This window comes from Triticum urartu, chromosome 2A (assembly GCF_056163025.1).
Source record: "Triticum urartu cultivar PI428250 chromosome 2A, HENAU_Tu73, whole genome shotgun sequence".
Taxonomy (NCBI): Eukaryota; Viridiplantae; Streptophyta; class Magnoliopsida; order Poales; family Poaceae; genus Triticum; species Triticum urartu.
The window spans coordinates 749,095,973-749,102,488 of NC_141874.1; the positions used below are offsets into that span (position 1 = coordinate 749,095,973).

Genomic DNA, 6,516 nt, shown 5'->3' on the forward strand with positions numbered 1-6,516 from the left:
TTTGGAAAGAAAATGGAGGAAATAAAGAAGGCAACAATGAGACTTCTCTTTGTTTTCTTCCTTGCACTAATCCTCGATAAGCTCCACAACCACTGAATTCAACCCTGGGCGACCATCCTCGTCGCCTTGTTCATTTAGCCGTGACCCATTTTTAGATCGTCGGACGGACAATCAGTACCCAATAATGTTTCATTTCACCGTTGTCCTCCATGTACTAGGTAGTAATTAGTTTTCCATCAAGCTCCTCAATGTACTAGTATGTGCTACCTAGTTCACCTATCGTGCAAACAGCTTTGTGTTATGATTCGTGAAGCAATAAATAAAGTGGGTGTGTTCAATATCAACTTCAGCATTACAAATTAATCAAGGTTCCTGGCAATATCTAACCATGCTAATCTCCTGCAAAGACTGACTGCACACACAAAACATCAGCAAGCAGATAAATAAGGTGTGCCGGGCACACGCCAACTGCCATAAATTTATCACATACTGCCGACGCTCCTTTAAATGGCTGCGAGCTGCCAAGTTGTAAATGCATGGCAGGCAATCAAGGAACCCAGGAATGATTAAAATCATGCGTGAGGCTGCATTGTGGGTCGTCTGCTGCCAACGTCAGAGGTAATACACAAGCCATACAAGTTGTATACGGTGCACGGAATTAATTATACACGCTTGATGTATTCAAACTGCACGAATCATATGGGAATGGACAGGCAGGATACCAACCTCGCGTGGCTGCATGTCCACTCGTGATTTATCGAAATTAATTTTCTTTTTTTTTTGAGACAAGGAAATTGATCTTCCTGATCTTGTGTGCCCTTGCTCACATCAGTCGCAGCAACCCTTGGATTAGCCTTCATGGCCCTCGTTGATTGCCTGGCTGGTGGGACCTCCCTGTCAGCTGCTTCCTCCTCGTTGCCTGGGTCGTCGTCTGATCGTTCGCCGATCTTTTTTTTTTTTTGAGAATTTCGTTCGCCGTATTGAGAGAGATGATAGCGTAGCGATTAGCATGCAGCTGTTATCAAAGATCAGCCGTGCACGAGCAATTTTTTTTAAAAAAATCAGCCATGCAGGAGCAGACCAGACCGATCGAGCCCACAACCATACACGCACCCATATATCTTGATCTCGGCACATATATACCATCGGACGTTCCAGCCTCACAAAACCTAGCTGCAGCTTCGAATCTCTCTCAGCAACTACGGCGCTACGATGACCAAGATGCGGATGGTCGCCCAAATTTCCAGGCAGCGGGTACAGCGCCGGATACTCGTCGCGTCTCTCCTGACCCGAAGCCCTACGTACGCCGCCGGCGCCGAGCAGGGAGCAGCCACCGACGACGACGGCGTCATGATCGAGCGTGAGGCCGCGGGGGACCCTGTGGCGAGGCGGACCCACAGCCGCCGCCGAGCCGCCGCCCTCGACCGCCTCCCGGAGGACATCGTGGTAGATCTTCGTCCGCCTCCCGGCCAGGGACATCCTCCGCTGCCGCGCAGTCTGCCGCTCCTGGCGCGGCCTCGCCTCAGCCCCTGATTTCCTCCTCGCCCACCACCGGCGCCAGCCGTCGCTCCCCCTCACCGTGCTCTACGACGCCACAGCCAGTTCAAGTACAGAGGCTGCTGGCGAACCAGTCTTGGGGCAGGGCCGCTGCCGGCCTGTCCTTGGGTTCGACGACTACGACGGCTGGAAGTTGCACGCATCCTACGACGGCCTCCTCCTGCTAAGCCTGTCTGACGGCCGCTTCAGTGTCTGCAACCCGGCCACGCGTCAATTCGCTTCACTCCCGGACCTCCCCACTGCACGCCACATCAACGTTGCGGCACTGTACTTGCATTGCCAATCCGGCGAGTACCGCATCCTTTACCAGCAAGCAGCTATGTACTACATCCTTAAGGTGCGGGTGCGGCGGAGGGTCTCCCCGTGGTGCATTGGAGTTCCTTCCGATAGCCCTGACATGGTGGCTATGTTGGCCGGGCATGGAACTTCTCCAATTATTTTGGCCTCACCAGTTGTATTTCGCAACCACCTTCACTGGGAACCTGATGACTGGGCTCACTTTGATGTCGGCATAGTCGTTTTCGACACTGTGATCGAGTCATTCAGTCTATGTGTCGCCCGACTGCTACCGGCTTCTGCATGCGTTTGTGGGACATGGAAGGTTCAATTGGATTCAGTTGCTTGGACTCTGGAGGTCAAGCTCAAAAATGGTGTTGGAGGACTACCAGAGGGAGGTCTGGTCATTCAACTACCATGTTAAACACCCATAGGAGGTCCTATGTCATAGTGTAAACACACGACACCCAGCGGTGGTCTTATGGCACAATGTAAACACACGGCACTGTGTTTTGTCCCACGAGGGAGACGTGCTGGTCTACAGTATGTCTGCACGTTACATGTTCCACTGTGACAGCGCAGGTAAGTTACTAGAGGAATTTAAATGGAAACCCTTGTCAGGGAGTTTAAGCATTATTGGACACAAGTACAAAGAAAGCCTTGTCAAGCATAAGTTCTTCTCGAGGCATGGTGCTGCATCCCCCACACAAAAAGGTTTATTCCAAAGGGTTTAAATTAAGGTACCTCGACAAACCATCGATTCTGAGTGATTTATATATTTCCCATCTCTAGTGAGCTTTTAACTGTAGCGGTTATTAGGTAGAGCTATATATTGTCTTGTTACATAGGGAAGTGTCCACCAATAATTTTATCTCAATTTGGGTGCTAACATGTTAACCTTACATAAGTTTGGTGCCCCACAGATAGACGCTTAAAATATGGGGCTTGCTACGCGTCGGCCGGCGGATCTTTGAAAAAGAGCTGCCGCCTCCACGGCCATTAGATCAGGTGTTATCCGGTAGCTTAACACTGTCCTCAACATTGCAACAAATGTTGTGTTGCAGATATATTTGCAACAGAGCCCTGGTTGCAGAAACATTAGCAACAAAGATTGTGTTGCGGATTTTTTTTGTCTTTATTTTTTGCAACACATATGATGTTGTGGGAGAACTTTTGCAACTGAGGTGGTGTTGCAGAATTATTTTTTTCTTCATCTTTTTTTGCAACAAATAAGATGTTGCGGGAGGGCTTTTGCAACATGGGTAATGTTGCGGAATTTTTTTTACTGAAAAAGATGACCTCATCTACGGTGCGAATCGAAGAATTTCTGCAACAGAGATAATGTTAAGGGTGGACTTTTGCAACAAGGTTCTTGTTACGAAAAAGTATAAAAAAGCATTGCCGGCCGGAACAACTACGGAGGCGAGAGGGGAAGGCCGGAGCGGAGCTCGGGCGTGCCCGGTCGAGCAGTGGCCATGGCTGCAAGCGCCATGGCGAGCGGTGGTCGGGCTGTAGAAATTGGTCCTCTCACACCAATGGTGTGGCATACGGATCTTGGTGAAAATAGTTAGTTCAATATCTCTCCACTTATGAAGTGGTCAAATTATTCAAATTTGTTCCATCTAGTTTGGGAAGGACACTGCTACACACACGACAAATTCGAAACTATTTTCATACGATGCAACACATCATGCCATCCATGCGGAGAGCAAAACTGGATATCACTTTTCAATCCTCCATCGTTCAAAGTTCCGCGGGGGGGGGGGGGGGGGGGGGGGGGGGGGAGGGGCAACTGTCGTGCACACAATAGTTTTGATTTCGGAAAGTCATGAATCCGCCGGTGTGTAGGTACACCCCCACTAACTTTGGAACGTAAGATGTCATGTGTCATAAATAATGGTGAATACTCAAGGCCACGAGCAGAGTTTTTTACAAGGACAGTGTTTTTTAGCAAAGAAGTGCAATTGATGCATTTGTTGCTAAGATATATTCTCAAGTGATACTCATATCTTGTATCGCTCTTTATGCTATGTGAGAACTGAAAGATTGAATTATATATTTGATATTACTAATATACATCTTGTGAATCTTTGTAATTTTGATAATGCACTAAATGTGTTTGCTCTAAGGCAAGGAGGAGATGATGAGCCCAAGGAGGCCAAAGCAACATCTTCCCCATCGAGGAGCTCCAAACATATGTCTCGGCGCGATGGATTCGGACCATGGTCATTGGAGTATTGTAACGCCCCCAGTGTCATGCTACACTAACTCTTCGTGATTAAGCTAATCCTTTTCTAATCAGGAGTTGATCACCTTTGATTCAAATCTCGTTTTAAAATCCACTTTGAAATCAAATTCAATTTGCAAGTGAAATTTGGAGTTGCACAAAAGTTGCTACAAAATAGTCACCTTTTACCCAAAATTCGATAACATTTAATTGTTAAGGAAAACAACATCACCTCCAAGACAAGATGGACTATAGTAATTTAAAACAGTGCCAAATCAGCAAATTAATTGCTTTTTCGTTTATGCAAAATTCTAATAGCTTCAATTAGGTTCCAAACTTTTGGTGGCAGTGCAAAATATTTATTTGAATTTGTTTTTGTCAGTGGCATATTTTTTCAAACTCATTTGTGGCTAAAATAAAATGCAAAAGCTACTGGAAAAAGAAAAACAGAAAAAGAGAAGACAAAAGGCCAAGTGCATACTGTGCACTTGAGCCCACTGACTACAGTGCGGCCCAGCCCAACCTGGGCCTTCTCCCACCTCGCTACAGGAGGCAGAGAGGTGCGTGGCGCACATCCCGTGCGCCATGGCCGTGGATGCCCTCCACGTCGCTCCCCTTCAATACCGGCGTCGTCCACGTCAATCCCCTTCGACGGACATCGCCTCTGCCTCGTCGTCGATCCCCTCGACTCCAACTACCTCCGGCTCCCCTGAGTTCCTACGAACCCCCCCCCCCCCCCCCCCCCCCCCCCCTCCCTGTGAGCTCCTCCTCCGACTCCCGGCCTTGCCCCCGTCGTTCTGTCGCCGTAGAGTCACCCCGCGAGCTCACGCCCGTCGTGGCCGAAGCCCTGCCGCAACCGCACCGGGTTCGCCCCCGTACACGCTCGCCGCACCCATGGTTGTGCTCCCCCTGCGCGCCTGGCCTCGCGCCTAGCCCGCGCCCGCCCTGCGTCGGCGCCTCTCTCGCCCGCGCGCCTGGCCACGACCCAACTGCTCGCCGCCCCTGCTGCAGTCGCCGGCGCCCACCGCTACCGCTGCGCCCGCCGCTCGCCGGCTCTCGTCCGCAGCGCCGCGACGCCTGGAGCTCCGCTCCCTGGCCCCGCATGTAACCCCGCGCGCCGCCGCTGGCCGCGCCCGCCGATGGCCTGCCCGCCGCGGCTGCTGGCCTTGGCCACGGCCATGGCCGATGGCACCGTCGGCTCCCTGCGCGTGTGTGCGTGCGTTCTGTGTGTGCGTCTGTGTGTATTAGGTTAGCCTAGGATTAGATTAGTACTAAACTAGTCTACAGCAAATGATATGTAGGGCCTCCCCTTGATAAGATTAAAGAAAATCAAATTAGAAATTGTTAAGACACTGACGTGTGGGACCCCCTGGCCCTGTTGACCAGTCAACAGTCAAGGTCGACTGCTGGCTGGGCAGTCAACTGGACCCCACCAGTCAGCCTCATAGTTGAACTTCTGGGTACACCCTCTGCGTACCCGTAGCATTTTACCCATTATATTTCAAATTTATATAATTCCAAAAAATTCATTAAAACTTTGAAAATTCATATAAAATAAAGCGTAACTCGGATGAAATTTGTTTTTACATGAAAGTTGCTCAGAACGACGAGGCGAATCCGAATACGCTCTCCGTTCACCTCTCACATGCCTCTAGCATAGCGAACACGCAACTTTCCCCCTCCGGTTCGTTTGTCCGAAAATGCCAAACTTCGGGAAAGCATTCCCGGATGTTACCCCTGTTGGAAATATGCCCTAGAGGCAATAATAAAATGATTATTATTATATTTCCTCGTTCATGATAATTGTTTATTGTTCATGCTATAATTGTGTTATCCGGAAATCATAATACATGTGTGAATACATAAACCACAACATGTCCCTAGTAAGCCTCTAGTTGACTAGCTCGTTGATCAACAGATGGTCATGGTTTCCTGACTATGGACATTGGATGTCGTTGATAACGGGATCACATCATTAGGAGAATGATGTGATGGACAAGACCCAATCCTAAGCATAGCACAAGCTCATGTAGTTCGTCTGCTAGAGCTTTTCTAATGTCAAGTATCATTTCCTTAGACCATGAGATTGTGCAACTACCGGATACCATAGGAGTGCTTTGGGTGTGCCAAACGTCACAACGTAACTGGGTGGCTATAAAGGTGCACTACAGGTATCTCCGAAAGTGTCTGTTGGGTTGGCACGAATCGAGACTGGGATTTGTCACTCCGTATGACGGAGAGGTATCTCTGGGCCCACTCGGTAATGCATCATCATAATGAGCTCAATGTGACCAAGTGGTTGATCACGGGATCATGCATTACAGTACGAGTAAAGTGACTTGCCGGTAACGAGATTGAACGAGGTATTGGGATACCGACGATCGAATCTCGGGCAAGTAACGTACCGATTGACAAAGGGAATTGTATACGGGATTACTTGAATTCTCGACATCGTG

At 49.2% G+C, this 6,516-nt stretch overlaps 1 pseudogene; it reads left to right on the plus strand.

Annotated features, from left to right (window-relative positions):
• Window positions 1–1,212: 1,212 nt before the first annotated feature.
• Window positions 1,213–2,567, plus strand: LOC147987676 (uncharacterized; annotated as a pseudogene).
• Window positions 2,568–6,516: the final 3,949 nt, after the last annotated feature.